Below are 6,119 nucleotides of genomic sequence, written 5' to 3'. Positions count from 1 at the left end.
AGTATAGTCACAAAAGAGAGGAAAAACTGAAGGCTCTGCAAAGTAAAATAAAGAAAAATATACAGGGAACCAACAGAGAAGGGAAGGAAACTGCAACTCAAATCAATGATTTAGACCAGAAGGAAGAAATAAACATTCAACCAGAACAGAATGAAGAGACATGAACTCAAAAAAAATGGGGAGAGGAACCTCCAGGACAACTTTAAACATTCTAACATCTGAATCATAGGAGTGCCAGAAGACGAGGAGCAAGAAATTAAAAACTTATTTGAACAAATAATGAAGGAGAACTTCCCCAGTCTGGCAAAGGAAATTGGCTTTCAGGAAGCTCAGAGTCCCAAAGAAGTTGGACCCAAGGAAGCACATACCAAGGCACATCATAATTACACTACCCAAGATCAAAATGAAGGAGAGAATTCTAGAAGCAGCAAGAGATAAGGGGACAGTCACCTACAAAGGAGCTCCCATCAGACTGTCAGCTAATTTCACAAAAGAGACCTTACAGGCAAGAAGGGGCTGGAAAGCAGTATTCCAAGTCATGAAAGGCAAGAACCTACATCCAAGATTACTCTATCTATCAAAGCTACCATTTAGAATAGAAAGGCAGACAAAGTGCTTCCCAGATAAGGTCAAGTTAAAGGAGTTCATCATTACCAAGCTTTTATTATATCAAATGTTAAAGGGACTTATTTAAGAAAAATAAGATGATCAAAACTAAGAACAGTAAAATGACAACAAACTCAGAACTGTCAACAATTGAACCTAAAAAAAAAAACTAAGCAAACAACTAGAACAGAAACAGAATCACAGAAATGGAGGTCACATGGAGGGTTATCAGCAGTAATGGGGAGAGAGGAGAATAGGGGAAAAGGTACAGGGAATAAGCATAAATGGTAGATAGAAAATAGACAGGGAGAGGTTAAGAACAGTATAGGAAATGGAGAAGCCAAAGAACTCATATGTACAACCCATGGACCTGAACTAAAGGGGCGGACAATGCTGGTGAGGGGGTAGTAGGGTAGAGGGGAATAAAGAGGAGAAAAAAATTGGGATAACTGAAATCAATTAAATACACTTTTTATAATTACAAGTGCATGCATCTGGGGCCCCAGGATGTTCATTTCTAGGGATGTATAATTTAGGTACCCATATGTGCAGTGAATGGAGCATGCACAGCGTTTTTCATCCCAGCATTGTTTGTAAGAGTAAAAAGTATTGACAAAAATTATTAACACTGGATACCTCCAGGAAGAGGAACTGTGGCTGGGAGTAGAGTTGGGGAGCCAGTTTTCACTATACCGAGTTTAATACTTTTTGACTTTTGCACTATGTATTACCTCTTCTAAAATAAATATTAATATATGTACTGTAAAGTGTGACTTGGAACAGAATGAATATTCTTCTTTAAATAGATTCAATTTTAAAAATACATACATTTATTGAAAAGGCTTTGCCATCTTAAAAGGAAAATTGGTATTATTTGCCATGTATAAGAGATAATTACAAGAGAAAATATCGTGGGAAGAATAGTTTTGGAAACTTAGTAAGATACTCCCTTTTCTCCTACAAGCTCTGTAAAACATACTTTTCAAAAAAAAAAAAACAGTAAGAAAAGTCATGCTTTTCCATGCTACCCAGAGAGGGACCCATACAGCACTGTTCTCAATCCCACATAACTTAAAGGGACACTTTCACAATGTCCAGAGGCCTCGATGTCCTGCAGATGAAGGAGGAGGATGTCTTCAAATTCCTTGGAGCAGGAAGCCACTTAAGTGACACCAACCTTGACTTCCAAATGCAACAGTATTTCAAAAGGAAAAATGATGGCACGCACATTGTAAAACTGAGGAGAACCCGGGGGAAGCTTCAGCTGGCAGCTCATGTCATTGATTTCACTGAAAACCCTGCTGATGTCAGAGTCATATTGTTCAGGCATACTGGTCAGCAAGCTGTGCTGAAGTTTGCTGCTGCCCCTGGGGCCACTTCTAGGTGGGCGGCTTCACTCCTGGAACATTTCCTAACCAGATCCAGGCAGCCTTCCAGGAGCAAAGACTTCTGGTGGTTACAGATCCCAGGGCTGACCACCAGCCTTTCACTGAGGTGTCTTATGTTAATCTGCCTGCCATTGCTCTGTGTATCATAGACTCTCTGCCCTGTATGGACACTCCCATCCCGTGCAACAGTGGGAATCACTCAATGGGTCCAATGTGGTAGATGCTGGTCCAGAAAGTTCTGTGCATGTGTGGCACCATCTCCTGCAAACACCCCTGAGAGGTCATGCCTGATTTCTACTGCTACAGAGATCTTGAAGTGACTGAGAAGGGAGAGCAGGCTGCTGCTGAAAAAGCTGTGACTAAGGAGGCATTTCAGAGGAGTGAATGGACTGCTCCAGCTCTCAAGTTCACTGCCACTCAGCCTGGGGTCACTGACTGGTCTGAAGGTGCCCACACCCTCTGTGCCTGTTCCGCAGTTTCCTACTGAAGACTGGAGCACTCAGCCTGCCCCCGAAGCCTGCAGTCCCCACTGCACAGACCACTGAGTGAGTAGCAACAACCACTGGTCTTAGGCTCTTCTCCCACAGACTCTCAACAGAATGGAAATCAGGTTGATAGAAAATAAAGTCTCTTTTTAAAAAAGTAAGCAGTCATGCCTTGACTGGGGTGGCTCAGTTGATTGGGTGTCATCTTGCAAAGCGAAAGGTCATGGGTTCAATCTCCAGTGAGGACACATGCCTAGGTTGCTGGTTTGGTCCCCAGTCAGAACACATACAAGAGGTAACGAATTGATGTTTCTCTCCCATGTCAATATTTCTCTCCCTCTCTTTCTTCCTCCCTCCCCCCTCTCTAAAATAAATAAATAAATAAAAACAAAATAAAACAGCTAAGTAATGCTGGTGGTGTGTACCCGATATGACCTGGTAAGAAAGGCACCTCACCTCTGGGCTTTCTCCCCCAGAACCCAGAACCCCAGCCTACTGATGAGGAAACCATCAGAAAATTCTCAACTGAGGGGCATTCTACAAAATGCCTCATTCATGCTCCTCACAAATAATGAGGAAAGTACATGAAATTCTCATGTCAAGGGAAACTAAGGAGACAGCTACGTGTAATGCTGGGTGGACTCCCACGACAGAAAAGGGACATTAGGTAAACTAAGGAACTCTGAATAAAGCATGGCTTTTAGTTATAAAAATCTATTAATATTGGTTCATTAATTATGAGAAATACACCACACTATCCTAAGATGATAAGGAAACTAGGTGTAGGGTACATTGAAACTATGTTATCTTGATAATTTCTCTGTAAATCTAAAACTACTATTCTAAAATTCAGGGGGAGGTTTTCATGCAAAGGTACAATTTTTATTATGGGTTTAAAAAATACTTAAAATCCAAGTTTTTCTGAGCAAACAAAATTTCTGAATTATAATGAAGTCACATAAAAATACATTCACATATTTTTATTTAAAAAATATTTAGGCATCATATACTAGAGGAGATCTTATTATGTCTGATTTTCCTAAATTTTATAAAAATCAAGTAACTTTTTACCTCTTGTCTCTCCTTCTCATGCATAATAGATTTACAACGGGAATCAGCCTCAGTTCCTCCTTGGGTATAGAAGTGTTGTAACTAATGTATATGAGAAATGTAATACTCCCAATGGCATTTAGAAAACTGTTGAAGATGAAGTCGTTGCATGGTGATGCCACCACTGCCACATCACTCAAAAGGGTCTGTCAGCTTAAAGGCCAGTTCCAAGGCCGCTGCAGTGGGAGGTCGGAGAAGTGGCAATAACACCACAGGAAGTGAATTGAAGTCTCATGGTAAAAGACCTGGTTCTTCTTTTTTATGAACACATTCCATCGGTACCTGTAATTCATCTCAAACCACTTTTAAAAACACAAACAAGCTGCCAAAGTGTTTGTCTCTGCCAGGCTGCCAGCGCCCCCACTCACTGTGAAAGGCCAGAACCCCATCACTGATCACTGAGGAAGAGAATCAGGGTGCCCTTCCAGAATCAGGAGCCCCTGCTTGAGGGCCTATCTGGGCTCCTAGAGGCCGGTGCCCACCCTACTACAGTCTCTGCCCACCCACTGTCAAATGAAAAATAAAACTGGACTTAGTAAGGGGAGACTTATTTGAAAGGATGATTGCAAGAGGGGACGGGGACTACTGCAATAGAGAATGCCATGACCAAGGTCAGCACATGTCTCAAGGGTCAGGCAACAAGATATTTTCTTTCATAGGGAGGAGAGAACAGTGAGAAAGGACTAGAGAGTGGGATGAAAGGATGGCATGATGGGACAGTACCCTGAAGCCAGCGTGTTCTCAGGAGGAGCTGTCTACTGGTTCAGGCTGAGGGTGACCCAAAGTTCAGGGGCATGGAGGTGGGAGAGATTCTAACCAGTTTTGTTAACAAGCATTTTGCTGCAATTGATTAGCAGGGACAAGCAGTTCAGCTAATTATTGCTGAGGCAAAGAATGGAAATTTGAAGTCTGTAACTGACCTTTTCATAGATAAACAAGGGGGAACATCCATGACTTACCTAAGTCACACAGAAGGGTGATTCTTTGCAGAGACTGGTTTTCTGGAACACAAAAGGGTGAGGGGAATTCCTTCAACCCTTACTGTTTTCCAGAAGCACAGGGCTCAGGCCAAATTCAATATTGTCACCACTCAACTGGGGATGATTGATAATGATAATAGTTATCTATGATTTTAATTTTTTAAAATACTTTGAAAGTGACAGGTGTGTAGTAGTTGTACCATAAATATCTGTTAATCTCATTTGCCTGTGAAATCCTTGAGGGCAGGGGTTGAGTTTATTTTGTTTTCTTTGGTGCTAGTACAGTAACTAGAATCCACTGTTGAACTGGCCTTGAACAAGCTCAGTCTCCCCATCTGTATATAAAATATAATCATCTCCACCTCACAGAGTTGTTGAGAAAATTAAATAACATGGAGTCCAAGTTGCCCAAATACCTGTCACATCTCTGGTGACCAGCGACAAAGACTCTCCTTGACCTAACTTTAGTCAGGCTCTTCCATTGAGTTTCAGCAAGAATCTTGCTGGGTCTGTTTAACAAAAATCACCACCGTTGGTATATGATCAAATTCCTCACCCCTCATCCCTCAATCTTGATTTAGCATAAAGATTATCCCTGATGCTTGCTCATAATACTCCAAATCCACTAGCCCAGACCCTGCTCCTTAGCGACAAATCTTCACTTGTATTCCAAGTGGTGCCCCCTCTCTCCCCATCACAATCCCACCCCCACTGCAGTAGATTCCTGAATCAAGCCTGTCTCGCAGTGTTTTACAACTGCCGTGAATAACTTAACACCAGTAAATGAATACCCTTCCCTTTTTGTACCCAGAGTCCACACTCATAAGCAGAACTTTTCTACTGCCTCTGTTCAATCAGTGTTGGCAGCGGTGGGGAGTTGCCCAAAACGAAACCCTCAGGGGCGCCCAAGCTCGGAGTCAGACAGGCAGCCTGGCAGGAAGGCTCTGGTCTAAACATTGAAACCCAGTCTTTCTCACTCCTATAGGCTGCGGGAGCAGCACCTAGGAGTTCAGACTCAGTATCTGTAACTTTCCAAAAGTACAGGTGTTTGGCCACTTTATTTCACCCACCTTGATCTAACCCTCTGTAATAACCTTAGTTGTTAAAGATTAGACAAAAAAAATGATGGCTGTGAAGCTGCCTAGTACATGAAACAGCCGTCGCAGAAGAAACGCAGGCAGGACCCACGTAGCAGGAAAAACTGAAGAAGCCCAACCTTGGGCCGCCTTCGACCTCAGGCCATTTAGCCCAAGCAGGCCCGCCGTCCGACCAGACCAGCCGTGAGAGATCGATACCCTTCGTGCAAGCCTCCGACAACTCGGACAAGAAAACCACCTTGTCCGGACCAAAAGGAAGGAGTCGCCACTAGCCCCGCGACGACTCCACCTGGTGCAAACGCGAGGAAGATCAGCTTGAGCTACTCCAGAGGGCGGACTGGCTCCTCCTACGCGGAGGGGAGAACTGCGCAAGCGTCGCGTTAAGAAACAAATCGCGAAAGGACTGGGGCCTTCGCTTTGGAAGGTTCGTCAAAGAAGACACGGAGCCAGTGC

At 43.2% G+C, this 6,119-nt stretch overlaps 1 pseudogene; it reads left to right on the top strand.

The window, feature by feature from the left end:
- The first annotated feature begins 1,639 nt into the window (after nt 1-1,639).
- Nucleotides 1,640-2,599, top strand: LOC119004154 (40S ribosomal protein SA-like; annotated as a pseudogene).
- The last annotated feature ends 3,520 nt before the right edge of the window (nt 2,600-6,119 follow it).

Source organism: Sturnira hondurensis, unplaced genomic scaffold (genome assembly GCF_014824575.4).
Source record: "Sturnira hondurensis isolate 20B ecotype Veracruz unplaced genomic scaffold, ASM1482457v3 Scaffold0019070, whole genome shotgun sequence".
Lineage (NCBI taxonomy): Eukaryota > Metazoa > Chordata > Mammalia > Chiroptera > Phyllostomidae > Sturnira > Sturnira hondurensis.
Note: the sequence above shows the minus strand (reverse complement) of the source record. Positions and strands in the feature narration are given on the sequence as shown.